Source organism: Vicugna pacos, chromosome 9, assembly GCF_048564905.1.
Source record: "Vicugna pacos chromosome 9, VicPac4, whole genome shotgun sequence".
In the NCBI taxonomy this organism is placed as follows: Eukaryota; Metazoa; Chordata; class Mammalia; order Artiodactyla; family Camelidae; genus Vicugna; species Vicugna pacos.
The window spans coordinates 27,892,531-27,903,800 of record NC_132995.1 but is presented as its reverse complement, the minus strand read 5'-3'; positions in this window follow the sequence as shown (position 1 = coordinate 27,903,800).

Below are 11,270 nucleotides of genomic sequence, written 5' to 3'. Positions count from 1 at the left end.
CCCAGGATGGGGGGAGAAGTGAACACTGACCCCTGATGATCTTAAGCTCCTAGATTAAACCGCATCTGAATACGAAAGCAATAAACTCCCTTTTCTGCTTTACCTGTTGAGGTTTTTCTTTACATTGTGACAAAAGATGGTTATTTCATGATCATCTCTTATCAACTGAACATGTGTCTTCAAGCACCTCCCTCCCTATGCCCAAGGATACAAATACCATTTCCTCCATGCCCCACGCAATTTCAGCCCCTTTCAGGCTCATCATACACTAACACTGAAGACTTTCTGCTAGAGGGTGCAGTCCAAATATGGAAACTGAGGCTTGCTCAAGTAGGATACCACATGGAGCATTCCTGAGATGGGTCACACCTCTGAGGTTGTCTCTGCCTGGGTGTCTTCCCACCCAAGGGACAGCCCAGAGGAATGGATCAAACGTCCTCCCAGCCCAGTGACTCCTGCAACCTGTATCACACTTCTTGAACATGAAAGTCCCATTTTACAGGTTCAGGGACTGAGGCAGCAGGGACCAGGAACATCTGACACTCCAACTCTCATTTCTTTATCTCGACACACATTCGGCACTTAACCCTCCACCTTGCAGCTAGGAGAGATGGAGAATAAGCGCTAGATAAGAGTAAGTGAGGGCAAATAATGACATTGATTGTGCACCTAGATTCAGCCATGCCTGAAGGCCTTAGATCAATTTCTTGAATCTTTCAAGAGCCAATCTATCCTTTTTTAGGCTAAGCCAGGTTAAGGATTCTGTCACTTGCAACCAAAAGAGTCCTGGTTATATAGCTGCCTTCAAATCTCTGAGGAGCTGTGCTTCATAGGACAAAGGGACAGCCATATCCAGTCAGCCCTAGAGGCCAGGAAGAAGACTTGTCACAGGAAACTTGCATTTCATGCATCTCCCCAGTTATCTAGTTGGGAAGGAGCCCCTGGAATCAGTGGGAGGGAAGGCTGTCAGTCTGGGGACATGGTGGAGACTAGGATGCATAGGAGATCACAAATGCCAGGCCACTTGCACTCTGTCCATTGGCCAGAACCAGCCTGTGGCCCCGGGCAGCTGCAAGGGGGCTGGGAGACTCCGGAAGACCTGTCAGACACCCTCAGCTGCGGTCCACTCTGCCACCTCCTCGGGATCACTCCTTCCCTCACCAAACACCTACTGAGGAATGACTTAGAGCCAGGCCGTGCACAGCAGGGGGTCCACCACCATGAAAGGACAGGCTTGGTCCCAGTCCTTGAGGAGCTCAGGAGGGTGGGGGCGGGGGTAGAAGATCAAGCAGACCCTCATCAAATTTCCCCAGGCCCCCATGTCTGTGCCCTCCCCTTTGTGACTGCATCACCATCCTTCCTGACTCATCGACTAAGTTTGGTTGGCTCTCAACCCTTGACTGAGCCTCAATTTCCTCATCTGTAGTTGGAGTAATAGAAGAGGAACAGAAGTTGTCCTATCACCGCGAGAAAAGTGAGTCTCAGACTGGGGAAGCCTCACAGCCACAGGCAGCGCAACGAGGATTCAAACACCATCAGTCTGATCCCACTGTTCGAGTCTCTTCAGTGGCGCTGATCTCTTCAGACCTCCCTGGGTGAGTGGCCCCTGCAGAGTTTCCCTCAAGCTTTCACACTTAACTATAAGGAGGGGGTATGAGAGCCTAGCCTCCCAGCCAAAGCAAAGGTTGGCCGTGCCTGGCCTTGAGCCAACGTGGTCCCCTGAAAAACAACTTGAGGCGGCCCAGCCTGAACTCCGAGGCATCCCTGGAGCCGACTCCTGGCTCAGGTCGTCCTAGAAGGGCCGTAGCAGCTCTCCCGCCCCCCGGGCCACAGGGTCAGTGCCAAGCCCCTCAGCCCCCTCCGCCCTTTCTCCAGACTTAGATATGGTTGAAAAGCTTACCACGGGACCAGCAAGGCCACCACCATTAGAAACCTGATCCTGAGTTGCTGATTAAAACCAGGAGGGGGTTTTAATCAGCCGGGGCCATATGCTGTTTAACTGAAGATGAAAGTACAAATGATAAGCATCATCTCAGAAAGGATGCCATTGAAGGAAGAGCAGAGCAGCGAGTGGCATCTTCCGTTATTACAGCAGCCCCTCGCAAAGCTCTCGTTATGGGCTTTGAGGAACGTCTGGGCCCCCTCTTCATTACGCAGCGCTTATGGTGTCATTGTGTTTGACGCCGGCTCCCGAGCCACGCCACGCTAGACTTCTAAATATACAATTAATGCCTATTAATTATCGTTTTCAAACCAGCAAAACGATCCTTCATTAACTTAATCGCTTCTTCTATTTTATCAGGAAATTGTATTCTCTTCATAATCCCTGCATCTGAAGCCACCCATTGGCGGCGGCACGTGACTCTTGGCTGACTGTTTATGGGAAGACCTGCCTGTCCTCTGGGCCAGCTCAACAACCCCCACCCCATCCTCACCCCCAGCCCCACCCTCCATCACCGCTGGAAGCCACTGCGGCCCTCTAGAGCATCACACTGGGCTGTCTGAGCAGGTGTGTCATCCAAGAGATAGTGGTGGAGGTAAGGCTTGAGTGGCTGCCACCATGGAACCTAGTTCAGCTGGACCCCAGGCCAGATCAAACTGGATTTAAATCAATATGTGTATATGTAGGGGGTGATGTAGTGAGGAAACTGGGGTTGTCACCTTCTGAATCACTGTGTGTAGCCCTGGTCCTCGCCATGGAACCCACCCGCTCCAGTCACACTAGCCAAGCACATATGGTATTACTAACCCCATTGCATAGGTGGGAAAACTGAGACCCGCAATGGAAAAATAATTTCTTTAAGACTGCAGAGCAGGTTGGCAGCAAAATCTGCAGCTTATCTAACCCCCAAGAGTGGCCTCACCCTGTCTGCAGGTGTGGTAGCTGGCACTTTCGTCCCGTGGATTTCCATTCTCCTCGTTCCCTTAGCATGGAGGGTGCTCTCCTGCTCCATTGCCTTTGGGCTTGGCCATGTGACCTGCTTCAACCAATGAGATGGGAGCAGATGTGATGCCCACTGTGGCCCCTGCATCTTGGATGGTCAGGAGATGCTAAGGGAAAGAAGGGAGGCAGGAAGGCAAGAGAGAGAGAGGAAGAGAATGTCACAGAGCACAAGTTTTGCAACCTGATTGGGTCAAATGCCTTAGCAAAATTGTATAACCTCCCAGCCTTACCTTCCCCATCTGTAAAATGGACGTGACAGAAAACCTACCTCATAAAGTTGTCATGAGGATTAAATGGGCAGTGTCTTTCTATAAACCTAAGTCACCTCTACAGTTCACTCCCTCTGCTCCAACTTCGTTTCCACAGCCTTATTTTAAGCCATCTCACCTCATCTCATTTATGCCTTAGTTTACAGACAAGCTGTTGTGATTTGGGGACGTGTAGGAGGCCCAGGAAGGGCACCTGCTCCAGGCTTGGGGGTCAGGGAGGACTTGGTGGAGGAGCCGGTTCTTGCAGGAGGAGTGGGGCAGAGGCACCGCAGGCCTGCAGCCGTGCGCAGCTCAGCTGGGGCTGCCGGGGCCAGCCCAGCAAGCACAGACTCACGTTACCCAGGCAGAATTGCATTCTCTGCTGTCCCTTGTCTTCCTGCAAATTCCCAGGGCCGTCTGCAGTCCCCCAGGAGCCTGCTTGCAAGCACACAGCATGGAAGTGAGGAGAAGTCAACATCCACGGAGAAGCACCAGGCTGGGACCTGTGAACACTGCAGCCTTTAGTCCTGCAGGTGGACACTTGGGAGCGCTCTGTACACATCCCAGAGGTCCACTGCCTCCAGGGGCAGCCTTGGCAGCACATCCTTAAGTCAGCTTGTCACCTTGCATCTCACTCTCCTGCTCCCTCACTCCTCTTCCGGGCATCACTCTACTCAGACATGATCTGGCCTCACGTCCTTGTCTCAGGCTCTGACTTGGGGAGTCCTGGCTAAGCCCAGGGTGAAGAATAGGCTTTGCAGGGAGAAGGAGCAGCCTCTTCTGGGAAGAAAGGGGAAGCAGAAGGCTCTCCCATTCAAGGACCATCCGGGGGTGCAATGTGGCAGGGCAGAGGGGAGGCAGGAAGGGACGGGAAATGGGCAGGGGCAGCTGACTGAGGGCCTGGTCTGCTGGTCTGGGACAGGGTCCTTGTCCCAAGGGCAACAGGATGGGTTTGCACTAGGGTAGTGTCATGGTCAGCTTGGTGTTTGAAAAAGCACTTTCTGTCTGCAGCTTGGGGACTGATGGGAGGGAGTAAGATTAGAAGAGGAGGTGACCATGCCAGGGGACAGCGGACAGGCTCCACCAGGGTCATGGCAGCTGGGATGTGGGGTTGGGTATAAGTGGAATCTCTTGAGGATATAGAACTAAAAGTTTTCAGTAATTGAATTAGGGGGGAGGGGGGAGTCGAGAAGGACACCCAGGCTTCTGGCTTGAGCTACTGGGTGGATTGTCTTGTCCGTTACTGACCTTAGAACAAGTTTGGGGTAATTTGTTTTGGGGGCATGTAGTTGGAACTCCTTGTCAACAGCCTAGAGATGTTCACTGAGGCCCTGGCAGTGAATGAGATCCCAGAAAGTGGGTCCATGGAGAGGACAAGGGGGACAGGACTGAGATGACAGCAATGCCACCATTTAAAACCTTTTTATTTTGAAATACTTAGATTCTGCAAAGATAGTACAGGGAGGTCCCGTGTACCCAGTTTCAATGCTGCAATTTTTAAAGGAGGATTAGGCAAAGCTGATGCTAAAAGCAGCTCAGAGAGGCTGGAGACAATCCAACAGAGCTTGATGTCAGGAGAGCGATTTCACTTAGGATTTAGTTTGGCTGCAGGTGAGAGCGGTTTAAACAAGTGAGAAGTTGGTTTCCTCTGCACTTAATAGTCTAAATGTAGATGTCCAGGTCTGGAATAGAAGCCCTGTTCCTCTAAACCACTGGGAATACAGGCTTCTTCCAGCCACTCCACTATCTCTGGGGTATTGGTCTTGCCCTCATGGTCCAAAATGGTGGCTGCAATTCCAGCCATCACATTTGCTTTCCAGGCAGCAGAATGGAAGAAGGGTTGAAGAATGAAAGAAATGATGGGAATGAACAAGCAATCTCTTAAGGAAGATTCCCAGGAGCTGCCATATGGCACATAACACTGACTAGAATTTATTTGCAAAATAGACTAAGAACTGTAGTCTTTATTCTTGAACTCAAAACAAGTGACTCCATTACCAAGAAGAAAGGGAGGATGGACACAGGGGAGCAACTAGCAGCCTGTGCACAGAATCCACGGGTGAAGGGTGTTTTGAAAGGGAAGATATGGTCACTATCATGAAATACAGCCAAGAAGTCAAGGAAGGTAGCAACTGAAATTCCCACTGGATTTAGGGACAAAAAAGTCAGGGACAAGTTGGTGGGGATATAATGATAATTGTCTGTCTGACCCAGAGCCCTTGATCCTGGGCTCTTTACTTTTTCCAGAGTTGGCAGATGGCGGATGGAGGGTGTATAGAAAGACAGAGGTGAAGGAGTTGAGGGTATTTGACAGAGAATAGTGGAAATCCAGACCACGGGCTGTGGTAGAGGAAGCAGGAAGTGAAGATGAGGGAGTGAAAGGAAGCTGGTATCTTGGGAAGAACCAGGAGGGACTGTGAGAAGGACAGGAGTGAGGACAGAGAAAGGTGATAGTTTTTGTGGCTTCTGAGGTGGGGCACTTCTGGGTCCCCGGTGGGACTCAGAAGTGGGTGGCTGAAGACAGGCGAAAAAGGAGGTTGTTTCCGGGAGGGGATTAGTTTACAAAATTTAGATATTGGATCCAGGTGAGTGCTGAAATCCGCTAAGATGCTGGCAGGATGTCAGGTAGAAGCAGATGCCCAGTGTCTTTAGAGAAGTCCCAGGTGCCTTCCACACCACCCGCAACCCTCGTTCTCATTGTCATTATGGCACTCCCCAAAACCTTGAATGGCTGCTCATGGATTCCCAGGAAAATGTTCAAACCCCTCCCCCTTTCCTTTGAGGCCCTCCACGATCACCTGGCATGGATTAAGATGCTGTTAGCAACAGAAACCTCAAGGAGCACACAACGCCAGCACCTGGGCCTGAGTCCCCTGGATGAAGTACTTCTGTGTCTGCTAGTTCATTTTCCAACTGCCAGCACCCGTGACTCCTTGTGGAAGGCTCTGTGTAGCCAGCTAGCACAGTAGAGTTGGAGCTGCCCTCGACTAATGACTGGTATGAATGGGAGGATCAATACCCCAGCTCCTTTGCTCTGTGGGTAGGTAACTCTGAGGGGCAGTCCACATGGGTTCCCCACAGTAGCAAGCTCTGGTTGTCCACAGTTGCCTCCCTTCCCTGTCTCACTCCTCACGCCCTGCCAGCACTTCCCAGAAGCACCTCAAAATAAACACTTGCTCTCAAATCCTCATCTCAGGATCTTCTCCTGAGAAAAGCCAAACCACTGGAGTGCAAATGCTGAGGAGCTGCCAGGTACTACGTGAGTGGTAGCTCAATGACATCCTCCAGGACCTGGGTTCTCCCTGTGTCTGTGCTCTGTGGTCCTCAGCCTGGTGGCAAGATGGTAACCATCATGACATCACACAAGCCCCTCAGCAGACTTCCCTTCAGGTCTCATTGGTCAGAATAGGGTCATGTGACCTTCCCTGAGCCAATCACTGCAAAGGGGATGACTACCAAAACTGGCTTAGACCAAGAACACAATTAATAAAGAAGGCCTCCTACTTTCTGTGAATTTGTTGAAGAGGAGGAGGAAGAGAGAGAGAAGGAAGAGAGTAGGGAAGGAGGGAGAAGAAAAGAAGATCAAAAAAAAAAAAAGAAGAAAAAAAACCCAAATGTATAATACCAGAAGAATAACTTTACAAGCTTAAAAATTCTTATTTGGTTATGTTATAAATACTAAAACCAAAATATAGTAAGAAAAAAAAAAGATTGGCTTAGACTAATCACCTAGGGGCAGAAAGGAGATTGGGGTCAACCACAAGGACCAAAAAAGGCCCCCACCTTCCCTTCCAGTCTGAATCTTCCTCTGTAGTTGTGAAATAGTGAAAAGATAGAGCTGGTTGACCCTGCCTGCCATGCATTCCTTGATCCGTTCATCCAGCAAGCGTATATTGAGTGTTTACTATGTCCCTGCCTGCAGGAGCTCATAGGCTACTTGCTGGGGGTGGGGGTGGGGGTGGGGTTGGGGGAGACAAGAAAAACACAGAGGACTGAGTGTGGTCGGGGTTGGGGGGTGGCAGAGGCATAACCCGGGCCCCCCTGATTCATCTGTTTTGACATCTAGAATCCCATCCCCCTATACCCTCCACATCCCCATCCCCACCCCCACCCCACATCATGCCTGCCCCATAGAGCCACTCTCCTCCAGGAAGCCTTTCCTGATTTCCCCAGGCCTCCAAGCTCCACCCATACACTAAGCCCCCTTGGATTTTGGATGGACCATCCTCTGGGCTGACATTGCCTTGAATGGCTCCCAAGTGTCCTTGTGTCCATTCGTCTCATCTTTCCCATTAAGGGTGAGGCTTCTTAGAGGGAGGGGCTGTGTTTCCCCAGGGCTGACCCACAGCCCAGGCCGACCTGCCTGGCCCCAGTCTCAGTCCCCAACCTGCCTCGTGGCCTCCTCCTCCTCCTCCTCTCCTTATCTCTCCCATCAATTTCTTATTTCATAAAAATCAATTTCTGTCCCATTTTTGCCGTCTACATAAAAGACTGTGGCATCAATTAGCCTTCGTTTTCTCTCTCTCTCTCTCTTTTTCCTTCCTCGTCTTCTTTGGAAACCTCTTTGTAGGGAAAATCTCATATTTCAGCAATTTGCATTATCCACACACTCAGCTTTGAAGTTCTAAGTTATGGTAAGAAAAGGACCCACTTATCTGCCCATAAAAAATGTTCAAAGCTTATAAATTCCCTGAAACAGATGTACATTATCATTGGATTTGCCTTTCTTTTGCTAGAGCATGCCTAATAGAGTTTCGGCCGCCCCCTGGCCCCCTTCCCCCCGCCCCTGTTAGCATCTTGTCTCCACAGAAGCCCGCTCCCCACTGGGCCAGACCGACTTCAAAGGTCCCAGGCTGTCTGTTAGAAGCAAAGCACAAAGTGGGAACATAGGGGCCTTTTAAATCCCCCACGTTTAAGTCAATATCATGCCTCCCTTCTTCCCCCTCTCCCGGCAGAGGGACATCAGTCAGCCATTCGTTTTCTGCCTTCGCGAGCGCCAATTCAGCAATTACCAGAGGGAAGGGAGGCCTCTCCCTCTCCCTTCTCTCTGTCTCTGCCGTCTCATTCTCTCCAACTTTACTTTTTGTTCTTTCCCTCACTTAAAAAGATGCTGTTCAACAACAGGAAAGGCATTGCTGATGCCGGGTGTAGACAAACCAGTGGATCCTCAGCACCTTCGCAGGTGAGAATGTCATAAGCATCTTGCATCCAACAGGCGCCGTTGTGTCCTACGATGAGAGCCTTCTCTCCGGGCTGCTGTTTCCAGTCCCTTCTCCATTAAGTGGCCAGATGGTCACATTCTGTCCCCCACACCCAACCGCCCCTCCCCATTGACCCTCCAACTTATTGTTGTTTCTTCAGAGTTGTAAGCAAACTCTCCACCATGGTCCCCCCCGGGCCAAGTCCACCCTGGGCCTCCCCCTTGCTGTCTGTGCTCAGCTGCACTGGCTTCCATCCATTTGTCCAATGGCTTACCCTCTCTCCCACCTCAGGGCCTTTGCACAAGCTGTTGTCGCTAGCTTTTCACCTGGTGAATTCCTCCTCATTCTTGAGGTCTCCATCTAAGTGTTGCTTCCTGGAGAGGCCCTCTCCCAGCCTCAACCTCAATCAGGTCCCCTCTGGTCTGTGCAGGGAGCTCACAAGCTGAGCCCTGAAATGCTGTCCCTTTGCTCTGTGCCACCCAGAGTATCTTCAGCACATTCCTGGGTTTCATCTGTCGCAAGACTGCTACCCTTTCCTAGAGGCAGAATCAACATGTCAGGGAGCCTGAACAGGACCTTGTGAAAGGGTGTCCCCTGCCTGGTTGTCCTTACGAATCCAATCAACAGAGATGTGTTGAGTGTCGAGAGCCGGCCACATGCTGGGTCTGGCGTGGGGCCGGGTAGGGAGGCCAGGAACGTGCCATCGTTCAGTCGCTCAGCAGATATTTAACAAGCACCTATCTTTGCTGGGCCTTTGGGATTACAAAATAATCTTTGGGGAACGAGATAGCGCTTTAGTGGAAACAGATGTTAACCAAATAATCAGAGACACAAACAAGCTTATACAGTTGATCCTGATTATTCACAGATTCTATATGAATGCGCCTCCTCACTCAAATTTATTTGTAACTTCAAAATCGATACTCACGGTGCTTTCATGGTCATTTGCGGTCATGAGCAGCAAAGCATTTGAGCCACTTGACGTGTGTTTTCTCAGCTGACATCAAACAAAGCTACAATCTGCCCTTCTGTTTCAGCTCTCATATTATAAACAAGTCTTCTTTCCAGGCTCTTTTCAGCACTGTGCTTTTTGCATTTTTGTGCTTCGTGTTAGCAGTGGCTGAGGGGCCGTGTAGTGTTCCTACGAGGAAATTGTATGTGTTAGACAAGCTTCGTTCAGGCGTGGGTTACAATGGTTGTTGGCCATGAGTTCAATGTTAGCAAATCAACAATATAGAACAAATCAAGTGTCTTTAAACAGAAACACACACAAAACAAGGTTATGTATTGATTGGTTGCTGGAAATGTGACCAGAGGTCCCCAGGAATCTAACTCTGTTTCCCCTAAGACCAGTGGTTTGGTACTGGCTAAATCAGCGTTGGCGATGACTTTAAAGAGCGTTAACTACCACGAATAACAAGACTCAGCTCTAATTACAAACATGATCAGAGCTATGAATGAAGGGGACTGACAGGGCACCTGGAGACACTGGGCACCATCTTGCTGCAGCCAGGGGCTCAGGCCAGGCCAGCAGCCCCACCTCCCAGAACTTCCCTTCACTCACATTTCTCTGGACTTGGCTGGGGTGACCGCAGAGGAGAGGGCAGGACTGGTCTTTGCTAATCTTTGTCAATGCCCACAGGCTCCTGGAAGGGGGCAGCTGAGTGACTAACAGCTTGTCCCCATGGACAGGTGTCACACTACATTCAACCCGGCCACACATTCACCGTGACCTTGATAAGTCACTTAGCTGAACAATAACTCAGTTTCCTCATTGGCTTCCTCACGAGGGTGTCCTAAGGACGTCAGCGAATGCAGGCTGAGCATATAATAGGTGCTCCATAAGTGGTCAATATAGCCATTTAGACGCCTCAGCAATCCTAGGGCTCAGGGCCTGGTTCCAGGGGCTTGGCCGGACTCCTGGAGGACAAGGAGAGTCCTCGAGGCAAGGCAGCCAAGGACCACCCCTGAGGCTCCCCTCCCTCACCTTGAGCAGGGTGGAGCTGCTGGGCTTGGCTCTTAGGCCACCAGTCCCACCACTGCCATATCCTATTAGGGTGTGGAGCTGGTGCCACAAAGCTTATCATGCACGCTCGGAATTTAAGGCCCAGAGAGGTCTGGGGCTTGCCCAAGTTCACAGTGAAGATCGGGTCTGTAATGGGATGAACTCATCGAACACGGAGGAGAAAAGCAACAGGGTAGGTGGAATGGCCCTCATGTGCCGTGGAGGGGACACATGGCAGTTGCTGACCTGCAGGGGCTCTTTGTCAACTGCACCTCCTTCCCCGCAGGTCCTATGGGGTCAGAGTCTCCTAACAGCAGCTGCCATTTCCCAAGGGCCTACTCTGTGCCAGACTCCGAGCTGAAGGCTTCAGCCTGTCAGATCATTTAATCTGATCCTCATAACAGCCCAGTGAGGTGGGTTCTCTGTTTAGTCCCCTGGAACAGAGAAGGAAACAGAGGCACAGAGGCAGGGTCACTTGTCCAAGGTGGCACAGCTAGGAAGTAGCAGGATCAGGGCTCAGTTTAGGTCTGCCCGCCTCCCACGTTCTGCCCTTCGGAGCGAGGCGCCAAGCCTGCGTTCTGTGGTCTGGCTACCACATCCGGTCACTTCCTCCAACTCCATCCACCAAGCCAGACGTGCAGGATTCAGGACAGCGGGTCCAGAGAATTTGGAACCACATCTGCCCAAGTCTGCAGAGGGGAAGGGCCAAACTCTAAGCTGAGCCATGAGAAGCAGCCCAGAGGGACAGGAGTCACTGGCGGGGGTGTGTTGGGAGGTATGTAATTGTTCAGGGGACTCCACGTGGAAGAATCTCCTCTTGCGTTTTTCACCTTACATCTTACATCTCCAAAGACCCAGGAGCTGCAGCAAAA